Below are 14092 nucleotides of genomic sequence, written 5' to 3'. Positions count from 1 at the left end.
ATACTCCTACCTGAATGCCTGTTCCTTTTTTCTGTACTGCAAGCAAAATTACATTTTCTAAAATTAAAAAAAAAATTATCAAGACAGTCCCCCACTTAGAACTGTACAGTGGTTTTTTGTCTCTCTTGATTTTAAAGTCCCAGTTTTAATTTGTGCATTTGGCTTGGAATATCTAACATAATGCAGCCCTGTTAAATCAATGGCAATCATCAATTATCTCTTTCAACCACCATGTTTGTATTATATGATCCAGCCGTACTGAACAACCTTCGTGCATAGATTTTAAAAGACATTTTTTCCCCCACATTTTAACATCCCCAATATGATGCAACTCAGTCAGGGATATAATTGTAGTGTTTTTCTTTTCATATTGGTACATAACATTATGATTCATTTTATATTTAATATCAACCTAGATTTAATACACAAGTTAATGTTTTAATCCTTGACTTTAAATTCTGAGTCTTGACATATAGGCAAACTCACAGGATATCTACCTAGTTAACATTTTTCTAGAGGAATGTTTCTTAGTTTTTATTGTTCCAGCTTCATAGAACATATCTATCTCTCAAAACAATGTTTCTCAACCAACGTTTATGTAAGACAAAAAAATGTATTTATGCTCCCAAAGTTCAATGAGACTTTTTTTTTTTTAAACAAAATAACTTGCAGGAAAATTCTTCATTTACAATCCAAATACAGTTGCTGGAATGTCAGACCCACTTTTATACAAATTGAGAAATGTACCAAATGTCACAAAGAGTATGTGCTCCTTGGGGACCACTGCCCATGAGAGATGTGCCCAGTATCACCTCACTGTGAACAATTCAATTGTCTCGAATGCCTGTCCTGAATGTGTTTCCGCAGTGGCTTTCATATGTAGCCTTTATTCTGTAAGATACTTGAAGAAGGTCACGAGCAGTAAGGAGATTGAGAAAGATCGTAAAAATAGATGTTACCACATATACAAAACATGTTCATAAACACATTGAAACCATGTTAATTGGCAATGAGAAAACTGTCAACATTTTTATAAGATTATTTTGTGATATAGACATCTTTGTGTTTTAGTTATATTTTGGGAAACTGAGGATTTTGGATTGAGATGTGCAATAGATTCTTCAATACCCTGTTGAAGTGGTGTGGACCATACCTTGACCATGACATTGTATGTGGACATAGACTAATGACTGATTCTGGCCAATGGGACAGTCATAAATGCATGGCAAGCAGTCGTCTAAACCATGCCTGTGGATTGTTTATATATATATACATATATTTAAAATTATCTATATATTATGATATTTTGGCATCTTAAAAATCCTTTTGGCTGGGGAGAGACTGCCCCTCAACGGCCCAACCAATTCTTAGAGACAGAGAAAGACTCAGCCTGGAGCTTCCTTTGATTTCCAAAGAACCAACTTGGACCCTATCTCCACTCTGGCTTATATACCCTTAGAGGCAATATTCTGCTGCCTTAAACGTCCCAGGACTAGGTACCTGGACACTAGGGACCACTCCTGTAGTGTAGAGCTAATCAGAATATTCAGACTAGCCAATTCTAAACTGTTTACCCTGCCACAGCCTCAGTTTCCCCCTCCTTCCTGCTTTCTGCCTCCTGACCACCTTCTCCATGTGTCCCTGCTTGGCATGCTGTGTGCCTCCTGTTTCTAGGACCTGTGATATAATAAACTTTTGTTCTCTTGAGCCTCTCCTCTGTCTCCTCTATAGCCACACCTTCATGACCATCGCATAACAGGATACAGAAGAATTTGTGTGGTTCGGCATGGTCTCTGGTACCCCTGTCATCCTTTGTGAGAGTGTCATGCCCCTGGGAGAGCTGGTGGTCTCAGGACGATGAGACATGCAGCAGGCTGGGATTCACCCCACCGCCTGAACCAGCCCTTGTCCATCTCAGCCCGGGTTAGCCAACAAATATATGTGAGCAAGAAATAAATGATAATTTTTGTAAGCTAACGAGTATGAGGATGGAGTGTTATGCAGAATTGTTGTGGAAAGCAGGTGATGACTGCAAGATGAAACAGCACTGATAATGGAAAAGAGGTGGTGGTTAGTGATTTTGTTCAGAGCATCTGATTTTTAGAAAGAATCATTGATGTTAAGAAGGAGATAGACCAAACTGTGTCATATCCTTGCTATCAGCTTGAGTGACTTTAATTTCCCTTTTTTTAAATTAAAAAATTTGGGGGGAGAGGAGGTAATTAGGCTTATTTATTTATATTTAATGGAGGTGCTGGGGATTGAGCCCAGGATCTTGTGCATGCACTCTACCACTGAGCTACACCCTCCCCCAACTTATTCTCTATTTGTATATTTATCTTCTAATCACTTGACCTGGACTAGTCTTCAAATGGCACCCTGTCTTCTCCTATATTATAGCACAAATCAAATGTCAATCTAGTTCTTTATCTAAAATATTCACTAGAATCTCATACCTGGAGGAGAGGGTCAATTTGTATTCCTGGCACTTGCATAATGCCTGCCGCATAAAGACTCTTACAAATTATTTGCTGAATTAAATTAAGTATCTTGGCTTTAAACAAGATACTTTATTTTTATGCTCTCAGAAGTTTTTGGAGGGGTAAATGGGAGAGTTGGTCTAAATTATCCCTTAAATTCTATTTCTATAATACATGTTCATGTGCTAAGTTTTATAAAAATCATTTATGTAATCATAAAGTTTATATAAATGTTTTTAAATTTTCATCAGAGGTGATAAAATATAAAATAAGATTCCCATAAATAAGATTAGTATCTATTATATTTAGTTGTATTTTATTCCTTTAGTCATATATTTATATACATATATATCCTTTTCTTACATTCTTTTTTATGAATAAGCCTGAATTTTTATATCATTAAGATTTAATTTTATACATATGTTTGTACCTTACATTTTATTTAAGATTATATCATGTTCAAATATTTAAGGAGAATGCTGAGTTCATTGAATTTCAATTAAAAAAATAATTACAGCTTTTAAATTTATGGATTTTCCACTAATTGTAGCTTTGGCTGCACCTCATTAGTCTTGGATGTAGTCTTTTCTATTTCATCTTTAATAAATTTGTTCATCTGTTCATTTATTGATTTAAGAGACTAATCACTCACTCCAGCTCATGTGCTTAGTACGGTTTTAAGCACTGGAATCCCAGCCATGTACCAGACAGATAAAGATTGTCTTAAAAATAACAATTTCTAGTATCTGTTTTTCAGATAGTGAGCTAGAGCTTGAACCACAACAGCAACAATAAAAACCTTGCCTGTGTACAAGCCATCATTTCACTCTCCTTTTAAATTCTCAAACAAAATCTTACTTGACCTTCCATCTACCGGTTTGAAGACCTATGTCTCTGAGTATTAAAGAGAATTCCCCAAGTTCCTATAGCACAGGTTCTAATGAACAGGTATTAAATTAGTTTCCAGAGACTCCCCAACCCCCCAACAGGGAGCTATTTACTGCTGTGGTCAGTTGGCCTCTCAAAGCAATTTAGGTGATCAAACCTGAACACTTCACATTGGAGTTTAGGAAAATGGTCACTTAACAATGTCTTGTCCAAGAACAATGGGTAGATACCTTCCTTTCTTTACATCTCTGTAACTGGATAATGCTCTCAAATTGCTTTCACCAAAGTGAATTTAAGTCACAATTTGAAGAATAACTACCTTCAACTTTAGAATGGCAGTTTCCTTCAAACTTCTTATTAACAAAAAAATCTTTATAAAAACAGAAGCCAGGCAAGGCTCCACATCACGGTAGTTTAGATTTCTTTTTTGAACCATACTTACTTTGAAATTTAGGTTTTTGTTTTTTTCTTTTTACTTGTTTGTTCTCCTTGTTTCATTTTTAAAATATATTTCACTGTGGGAAGCAAAGGTCTGGTATATAGATAATTATTGTTAGAGTTCTATAGAGGCTTGGAAATTTGGATGTTGACTAGAACGATAAATGTCAACCTGTGAATTCCCATACAAGGAGCACACTACGCTGGAAAGCTAGATCATCAATTTTCCATGCTTCTTTGCAGCCAGAGGTAGCAGTGTGACCCTCTTATCTGCTAAGAGGTGTGTGATAAAGCCTTTACTTTGACACCTATAACTGTAATAGCCTTTACTCTCTGGAGCTCGAATATGACTAAAAGCACAGCCGCCATCTTGTAACAATTAAGAAGAGAGACAATAAGCTAAGAATACGCGGGAAGAAAGAAAAATTGGGTTCTTTAAAGTCATAATTGAGGTACCAGACTAGCATTCAACCAGACTTCTTTTATGTAAGGAAAAGTCAATTTGTATCATCACTTTTTCTAAAGCAACGTAATTAATAATATTATTCAAATATCCTCTAAGCTCGTAAGTTTTACATAGCTGATCTTTCGTGACTGCGAGATTCTGTAAATACTTCTTCATAATTTTGGTAGTATTTTTATGTATATATTTTGATGCCATGATGTTCAGAACATGTTTATTATTTTCATATCTATATTGTAAAATATGCCTTATATCAATATAAAATGCCCTCCTTCACTTATTAGTTAATTTTGCCTTAGAATTATGTTATTTTAGTCATTTACACATTTACTCATTTATCAAAAATATATATTAGGTGCTATAGTAATAAAGGTTTACTTTCAACTTTTATTATGTATTTTTTGCAGAAGTACCAGAATGGGATTTTAAAAATACATATTACATCAATTCACTGCTTAACTAGAATTGTCAGTGTTTTCCTGTTACACATAGAATAAAATCCAACCTCTTGACAATTGCCTTTCAGTATCTTTGTAATTTAGTCCTTGCTAAGCCAGGTAACTTTATCCTCTACCACTCTCCTCAACCCCACCATCCTCTTTTTACTTTTCATTGATAATTCCATCTTTTGTGATGACTGAATGTGGTCATTCAGTGATTTTTTTACACTTGCTGATCCCCTTGAATGGGCTGCTTTGCCTCTGATTCTTCCTGTACCTGTCTCTGTAAATTATCCTGCTAGTTCGTATCAGTTATTTTGCTGGCAAGAATCTAATTCAAAAGGTTTAAATTTATTATATCATACAATTGAAGAAGTCCGGAGGTAGAGCAGACTGCAGTTCTGATTTAATCCAGACACTCATTCTTCTGAGATGCTCTGAGATTTAACAGCCTCTATGTATCTCAGTCTGGTAGTGAAATAGCTAAAACAGTTACAGTTCTCAGTTCTGAACATGTCAAAGAGTAAAAGAAAAATAAGCTGTTTATGTAATCACTTCTGAACGATCCAGGAAGAACTCTGCCAAAAGCTCCCTAGCATTTCATTGGCCTCCCGATGTGCTCACTGGGGTGGGGCTACCTTAGACCAACTAGACACCTTCCTGGAGGTGGGGTGGTTCAACTCTTGTATCAGGAAGGAGGGGGGGAACCTGAACAAAACTGGGGTTTTTTTTTAGAAAGAAGAGCAGAAGAGAGAATAGATTCTGGAAGCCCATGTCCAATTCAGCGACTAGATTTCAGTACAAACTACTGTCAGAGAGGGAAAAAATTTCCTCTACCAGTCTAGGTTCTTCTGCTCTGTCTAAGAATTAAACAGACATGAGGGAGATTAACAGGAGAAAATCAAACAAACCTAAATTATATGTATACATGGGAGAGACCCAGAAAAACTAATTCACCCAAAGGGCTGAAGCCTTCAGGTTAAACACCACTTCAGCTAAAGACAAAGGAGGAGGTGTGGGTAGGAGTTTGGGATGTCAAGGGGGAGGAAGGTAATCAGCATGGAGATGGAAAAGCCGATGTCTGAAATTAATGTCTGCTGGGCCATGCAGAGACAATGGGACATGGAGAGGAATTTTAACATACAGACTTTGCTTGGTGCCTCCCTGTCAACCGCACCTAGTTATCTACTAAACCATATATAGTACACTATATATAATTTTATATATATATATATATATATATATAAATATATATATATATATATAGCATACTATTGTTGTCTTTGGTGATAGCTCTTTTCCTGTAATAAGCCTCTATCTAAATTCTTTAGGCAGCTAATGGGAAAGGCCAGTTTCTTCCTGAACTTTTTTGGGCCCTGATTGTTTTCTGCTTGAAATAAATGATCCACATGCCAAAGAGACATTTTAAAGTGACAAATTTTGCTCTCCGACATTCCCATTGTCCTAAAAAGCACCCACTTCTCTCTGCCTATTTTATTGTTTTTTTTCCCTTCATTATCAGTAACACCTTGTTTGTTTTAGTTTATATAGTTATGTATTTGATGTCTTCCCTTTCTGGAGTGGAATCTCCATAAGGACAAAGACCTTTTCTGTTTCATTCACTGTCATAATTCCTGATCCTAGAATAGCAGTGGCAATAACAAAACCAAATAGGAAGATATCAGTAAAAATAAATTCCATGAAGGAAGTGATGAATGAATGAACCAATCATTTAATAAATTCTTTCAGCCAAACTTTGGTTGCATTTGCATCACAAGAAATTTAGGGTTGCACTCTTTGATTCAAATTATTATAAACAAAGGTATGTGATCTAATCCATAATAATGATGCATATGAAATGTATGGAACTTCAGAGGAAAATGCTTCTCATAGTTAAGGACATCGCTAAAGATTGTGTGGAGGTGGTTCTTCAACATCTTTAGTCATTAGGGAAATGCAAATTAAAGACAAAACGAGCTACCACTACACATCCACTACAATAGCTAAAAAAAAAAAAAAAATTAAAAGAAAAAAGACAACACCAAATGTGTTCATGGAATGTGGAACAGTTGGATCTGTCATACATTGTTAGTAGGCAGATAAAATTGTATTCTCACTCTGAGAATCAGTCTGGCAATTTCTTATAAAAATATACATACATCTATTTCATGAGCTAGGTATTTACCCAAGAGAAATGAAAATTTTTTACAAAGGTATTCATACTAGCTTTATTTGTAATAGGTCAAAACTGGAACTAGGCCAGATCAATAGGAAATAAGCAAATGGGGGTATATCTACACATTGGCATACCACTTAGCAATAAAAATAAACTACAGAAATACGCAGCAAAACAAATGCATCTCAACAACAGTGCAATGCACAAAATAGTGCATATGGCATGATTCCACCTAGATGAAATTCTTGAGCTGAATGATGGACCAGAAAGAACCATGAGGACACTTTCTAGAGCAGCACACCCAAACTTTTTTCTGTTAAAGGCCATAGAGTAACTATTTTAGGCTTCGTGGGCCTAATGGTGTCTGTTGCAACTACTCAACCCTTTCATTATAGTGCAAGAGCAGCCGTAGAGGACAGGTAAACACATGTGTGTGGCTGTGTCCCAATAAAATTTCTTTACAAAAAATGTTAAAGGGCCAGGTTTGACCAGCTGGCCATAGATTGCTACCCTGCTCTAGAGCGACTATAATGTTCAATATCTTGGCAGGGATTCTACATAGGTAGGTGCATTTGTCAAAACTCAGTGAATGTACACTTAGGATTGGTTTATTTCATTACAGGTAATAAAGTTGAACTCTAGTAAATGATGCGTGTGCCAAAGTATTTGGGGGGCAGTATACTGATGCCTGCAATTCAGTTTGAAATGGATTTTAAAATTATCTTGAATAATCCACAATAGAGGGGTAATAGATGATTAGACAGGTGGTAAGGCAACAACAAAATGTTAATGGGAGAATCGAGGTGGTGGGTGTATGAATATTCAGTTTAAATTTTACTTTGAACTTTCAGTTTTTTAGTGTATTTAAATTTTTAACTTAAAAACGTGTTGAACAAGTGATCTGGGGAGATTGATCCAGCAGCAAGTGCAGGTGGTGGTAGTAACAAGTGTACCTATCCTTGAACTGGAGGCCAAGTATCCTAGCTCTCTGTTTCAGTTTGGCTGTTGGGTGAGTCATCTTGGTTCTCTGTGTCTTCGTTTCTACATCTGCACTTACCAGTGGATTCTTATTAAATATCTGTTGAGTTAATGTTCGATACATTAATCTAAAAATTGAAAGAAATGGATGACATGATCTCCAGTCTCTTCTAGACTTTCACTCATCTGACGCATACTCCACTTGAATGTCTATCAGATCACATATAACTACCATGATAGAAAATTGTTTTATGTTTGATATACAATAATGTAAATTCTCTCAATAGTGTATACTTTTAATTGATGGACTAAAGTGTGTATTTACAAATAAATGATAGCTCTTAGATGTAGACCTCTTGAAAAGGCACATAAGTTTAAGTCAACTTGGTAAGAAAGTCAGCATTAAATACAGCAACAGAATTATACTATTCTTTTCAATGTTTTTTCCTTAAATTTAAAATGTGTCAATAACTGTGCATATGCTTTCTAAAGTTTAAAGTTTGGGTCTAATAGTAGCTACTTTGAAAGACTCTGCTCCATTCAATGTAACACATTTTGGGGCTGAATTGAAAGCTTCCTTATTACTAGTTGAAGCAGAAGTTGTTAAAATAACCCTTATAATTTATCTGGTTTGAGGGGCAATGAAATAGTGGTGGGTAATGAATAAATATCAAATTCTTCCTTTGTTAGCAGCTGTGTCCTTACTTACTGAATGGCAAGCTGTGTTGAAGGAAAAGAGACAATTGTGACATGACACCCCCAAGTACTTATTACATTATCCTTGGTATTGAACTATGATAACCAAAAAAATTCCATTTTATCAGGCACCCAGGGTGCACAATAAAATATTCATTTAACTTACACTGCATACAAAGCTGTTTCTTTCAATACTTTGTTTCTTGTATAGGATTGCTGTAATGTGGTTCCCAGTACATTAAGCACCAATGTAATTATTAGCCTCTTTATATACTGCCAACTAAATTAAATACCATTAAATGAAATGCTCTCATAAATACTGTATATCTTTATAGAACTATTATCTACATTTTCTCAAAATGTTGTGCTCAATTGGTCCATTGGAATTGGTGTTTTGTTCTCACAATAATGTGGATAAGCCTAAGGCTTCATCCAGAAGGAAGAGAATCTTATGGCTCCAAATTCATTGGCACACACAAGATTTCTCTGGGACTGCTGTCCAGAACCATGCCTCCTATCCCCCATTACTTTTCTTTGTGCAACTTCTTTTTACAGTTACTTCTGTGAAGCCATTTTAGTTATGATCCTTTAGGAAAGCTGAATTCTTTAGAACATCTTTGTGTACTTAGCCTTTTCTCTGAGATACAGACACTTTGCAAGATCGCCAATACTCAGGAATTATCTATAAAAGATCCATGATGTTGAACAATTACAGTGGCCCCCAAATTTGTCTCCCCATTAAATTCCTCTGGGAAGCTTTTAATATGTCCCAAATCTTTGGACACTCCCCAAACCAATTAAATCATGATCTCTACAGGTGGATCCAAATTATGAGTGTTTTTCAAAGCCTTCCAGGTGATTCCAATATGCAGATAAATTTGGGAACAATCAGGCCAGCAGTGATGATTCAAAATTAAAAAAAAAAATGCTATTCATGTATTTGTCTACAGACACTTGGGTTGTTTCCATACCTGACAGATGGATGGATAAAAACATTATATATTATATATAATGGAATATTATAAAAACTTTAAAAGAAAGGAAACCATACTGTTGTGACTACATGGAAGAAACTGGAGGGCATTATTCTAAGTGGAATTAGCTGGAGAAAGAAAGACAAAAACTGCATGGTATCACTTATATGTAGAAACTGAAAAACAGAAGAGTCAAACGTACAGAAACAGAATGTAGAAAAGTGGTTTCCAGGAGGCTGATTGATGGGAGAAATAGAAGAGGTTTGGTAAAAAGTTTCACACTTTCAGTTATAAATTGAATAAGGTCTGAGGACATAATATGATGACTATAGTTGTTAACATTATTGTATAAGTGAACCTTGCTAATAGAGTAGAAAAATATTCTAACCAAAAAAAAGTAAATATAGAGGTGATGGATAGTGTGTCAGTTAACTTGATGGAGGAATCCTTTTGCAATATATACTTAACATCAAATCATCACATTTTACACTAAATACACTATAATTTTATTTGTCGATTATCCCTCAATAAACCTGGAAAAGAAAGAGAGAGTGAAAGGAAAGAAAAATAAAAGGAAGAAAGAAAGAGAGACAGAAAGAGAAAGGAGAGAGAGAAAAAAGGAAATGCTATGGAGGTCAAATGGCCCCCAGTTGAATTTTTCAGTTTTTAGGAGGAAAAATTTAGAGATAATATGCCTTTATAACTCAAATTGATTATTATCTTCTGTAGATCAAAGGACAGATTTAAGTACATTTGAAGACACTATCTTCCATTTAATGTGAGTATATATAAAGTCATACTAAAGACTTGTCCAAAAACAAAGGAAATTGATCCTAAGAATTGACATAGTACGTTATTAATTTTAATGAAAACAAAAATGGAAAGAAAGCATGAAATTTTGTCTTGTTACATGAACCCATGACTTAGTAAAGTAAGAGTCACATTATCCACAAAGAGATGTATCCTGTTGTACATTGCTTTGGGGTCTGAGAAAGGGCTGAAAAGTTTCCCTGTATGATTAAGTTATGATGCAGAGCAAAGGCTACTGGAAAAGAAATTATGTGGTTTGTAGTCAAAAGATTTTCTTTTTCTTTTAATAGATTTTTCTAATTATATATATGATATTGGACACATTTCTAGATAATTTGATGCAGGGTGAAACCTGAGGCAGTAGGTTAAGCACATTGCAGTCCTATCTACTGGAGTCACCACTGCTAAGAGTCTGTTACAGTTGTCATCTTCACCATCATTTTCCCTTTCTGGGTTTATTATATTCTGGTTGCATTAAGTCCTATCAAAAAAAATTATTTACTGGGTATAATTTTCTAAGAAAAATGTACATTATATAGGTAGGCATTGTTCTGAATATAATCAGAGAGAAGCATCCAAAATATGTTTAGTGTTATGACATTAAAAAAAAAACCTTCAATATGCAAATTCTAAAAGAATTTAGGAATTCTAAAAGTCTTTAAAGGAACAGAAATTAACATGGACAAACAAGATGATGACAGCATTGTGCTGTCAGGATATAGTGAAATATATATCAATTTTTGAATATAAACATTTGTCTATATTACAGATTCAAAAGAAATGTGGGACCTCTGAAGGCTTTATATGTTCATCTGAGGGAAAAGAAAATGAAAGTTATATCTTGACTGAATATTCTTGAGTTTAGATTAGGGAATTTTATAAACTCTGTTAATGTTGGCTTAGTCTTGGAATATGTTCTCAAAAGGTACAATTTTCTTTTCTTTTGCTCAGTGACTCACAGAATTATAGAAATTGGATTTTTGAAAGGTGGCAAGGACATTACAGAGGAGTAAAATAGAGTTCGTACATTTTGGTTGCCCTAGAACAGACTAGATGCTTTAGAACTTTCAGAGATGCTAACTCAAGACATTTGCATTAATTTAAAAGATTTGGTTAAAATTTTGATATTTTGCTTCCCTCCCCTAAGGATTAGCAAAAAAGCAAAAACAGCAGGCTTAGTTGCCTGTCATGTAAACAAGAAGAAATCAACGTGTTTGAATCAGCAGTTAAGAACCTGGTCTGCACATGTGCTTTGTTCTGCACATTCAAATATTTTAAAATTATTTGCCAACATTTAAAAAATTAAGACACGTTTTAACAACATTTAGAAACATTTTTAAATGTAAAATTTGGGAGGTTTTACATAAATATTCTGATGTATATTTAAAATATTCTGGTTTACTATGAAAAAACCACTGACCCACTATCCCTGGCCTTCATTCCCACAGGGCAGTATTGGGTTAGAGCTGACTAGCTGCTGCCCCCTAGAGGTGAGCGCATTGGGCATAGTGTCCTCAGCTCACTCTCATATGACCTGTCTAGGTCCTAAAGACTTTTCAGCATTTAGTCCCTGGAATTTGTACTTAAAAGTGTTATATGGGTAAATAAAGTATGCCTCGAAACTGGTGGTGACTTCAGACACTCAGGATTCTAAATTTCACCACATTCCCTTTTTTGACTCTTGCTGCAGAGTTGGTGATAGTATAGCATCCTGCCTTTGGAATGTTGGTAGGAACAAAAATACTGCAGATGATAGATAGAAAATATCTGTAAATCCCTGACTCTGGGGCCTCCAATGCTGCCTTTCCTTGACTGAATTTATAGTTTTTCAGAACTTGAAAACAGTCGCACAAGATGATTACTCTTCCCAAACTCATCAGTCTGTCCAAGTTCATGATTCAACCACATGTCCAGTTTACTAGTTAGCTAGAAAGGAGAAAGGTTTGGTGAAGTCCACTATTGGCTGGATGAATATTGTCAGGGAAATCCTAGAATTGACGCTGCATCAAAACTTGCAAAGGCACCTGTCCTTGACCTCCCCTTGGCCTGCCTCTGATTTCAGATGTTGTGGCGATGGACAGCACCATGTGAGTGCAGACACATCTGTGTAGATGGCATCTTATGTCAAGCAGTAATTTTGTTCACTTTCTCCCTCCCTCCCCCCAGATCTTTTAATTTTGGTCCTTCTGGCCCATGTAAAAGTCTAGCCTGAAGGAGGAGCTAATGGCATGGAAGATAACCTCAATGTAGACCAGTGGACAAATACTCTAATGTCCTGTCCTTTAAGAATAAGAAGACAAAGAATGAATTAGCTTTTCTTTCCCTTGTCAAGTACTTTTGTTTGAAAGTTCCATAAAAAAAAAAAAACAGTAAAAAACACATACAAAAGGAAAGATTATATCCATATATCCACAGTCAGGTGGCAAGGACGTTTTATTCACCTGAAAATTAGTAGCGTGCTATATATTACCAGGAAGACTGGTGCCAAGAGATAAAGTTGATGGATACCATTTCCTTATTCAGTTTAGTGCACAGCAGACAAAGTGATATCTTTTTTTTTTTCTTCTTTCTCTCTCTCTTTTTTTTAAAGGGAGATAGAAATAGAAAAACCACAGGCAGGAGAGAGACAAGCATATGGAAGGAAAGGCCAAAAGAAAGGATATGGTAAAGAGTGAAAAGACACAAACTGTACTTAACAATTACATCTGGAGTGATACAGCAGCATGTATAATAATTTAAGCAAAAATAACTTCCTGATTAGTTCAACATTCTGGAACTGCAATAGCATTTATTTGAAAGTAGAATTTCTCTACTTGTTTGCCTTTTAAGGGGGAAATGTGATGCTGCTTTACTTTTGTATGTTTTTTACTTTTGTGTACACACCCCCAGTTCAATACCATGCCTGGCACGTTGTGCTAGTGCATCAGTAAATACATGCTAAATAATGAATGCATGATGTTCAGAGACTGTGGTGAGATGCTCTGTTAATTGGTTAGTTCTCCAGAGTGTTTGGCCAAAACGTTTCCCCAGATCCACTTATTAATTACTTTCTATCCCAAGTGAGTGGGGTTACACTGATTTTGCTTTAGCTTTATCTCTCTGACAAATGAAATCCAATGAGAAATTACTGCTTCAGGAGTCAAATAATAGCATTTTTCTAATAAATTCACCACAATTTTTCATTATGTGAACAAAATGCTGACATTTTTAAAATTAAAAAAAAATTTAGCTAAAAAAATTTTTGAGGGGGTTGGGAATTAGGTTTATTCATTTATTTATTTTTAAAGAAGGTGCTGGGGATTAAGCCCAGAACCTCGTGCATGCCCTCTATCACTTGAGCCATATCCTCCTTCTTAATTTTTGCTTTGTTTTGTATTTTAGGGAGGAGAGAGATAATTAGGTTTATTTATTTATTTTTTTTAGTGGAGGTACTGGGAATTGAACCCAGGACCTCATGCATGCTAGGCATGCACTCTACCACTGAGCTATACCCTCCCCCCTCAAAATACTTACATTTTTGAATATCCATTTCAATCTAACTAGTTTGGCCAATAGTAGATAAAAGAGAACAACCTGCTTATGTACAGTTAAAAGTCTAAGTATGAAATTTGGCATGGCTTCAAAATTGGGATCCTTGGTTAAAGTTTGAATAAGTAATAAAAAAATTATTTGAATAACTTTTAAGTGGATCATAAAAATTCACTCAATTGATGTTATTATTCCTGAGGTTTCATATTATTTGATTTATT

General features: G+C 35.2%; 1 non-coding gene across 1 annotated transcript; it reads right to left on the bottom strand.

Annotated features, from left to right (window-relative positions):
- Positions 1-13766: 13766 nt before the first annotated feature.
- TRNAA-AGC lies at positions 13767-13838 on the bottom strand. The gene has a single exon. It is a non-coding gene; the product is annotated as a tRNA-Ala (tRNA).
- Positions 13839-14092: the final 254 nt, after the last annotated feature.

Source organism: Camelus ferus, chromosome 14, assembly GCF_009834535.1.
Source record: "Camelus ferus isolate YT-003-E chromosome 14, BCGSAC_Cfer_1.0, whole genome shotgun sequence".
Taxonomy (NCBI): domain Eukaryota; kingdom Metazoa; phylum Chordata; class Mammalia; order Artiodactyla; family Camelidae; genus Camelus; species Camelus ferus.
This window is presented reverse-complemented; position numbering and strand designations above follow the sequence as displayed.